Here is a 513-nt window from a genome sequence, read left to right on the forward strand (position 1 = left end):
CTAAGTACCTTGGAGCAATCATGAAGCTTAATGACAAGTTATTTGGTAATTAGACTTGGGAGGATGAACCCCCTTTACTCACAAAAGAACTGAATGACTTGTCTAGGCAGAGATTACCTCAAAAGAGACAGGACCCTGGGAAGTTCTCAATACCTTGTACAGTAGGCACCATGACCTTCAAGAAGGCTCTGTGTGACCTAGGGTCAAGCATAAACCTCATGCCTCTCTCTGTAATGGAGAAGTTAGGAATCTTTGAGGTGCAAGCTGCAAAGATCTCACTAGAGATGGAAGACAATTCAAGAAAACAAGCTTATGGACTTGTAGAGGATGTTCTGGTAAAAGTTGAAGACCATTACATCCCTGCTGATTTCATAGTCCTAGAGACTGGGAAGTGCATGGATGAATCCATCATCCTTGGCAGACCCTTCCTAACCACAACAAAGGCTGTGATTGATGTTGACAGAGGAGAATTGATCATTCAAGTGAATGAAGAATCCCTTGTGTTTAAGGCTC

The sequence above is a fragment of the Arachis duranensis genome, chromosome 10, assembly GCF_000817695.3.
Source record: "Arachis duranensis cultivar V14167 chromosome 10, aradu.V14167.gnm2.J7QH, whole genome shotgun sequence".
NCBI lineage: Eukaryota > Viridiplantae > Streptophyta > Magnoliopsida > Fabales > Fabaceae > Arachis > Arachis duranensis.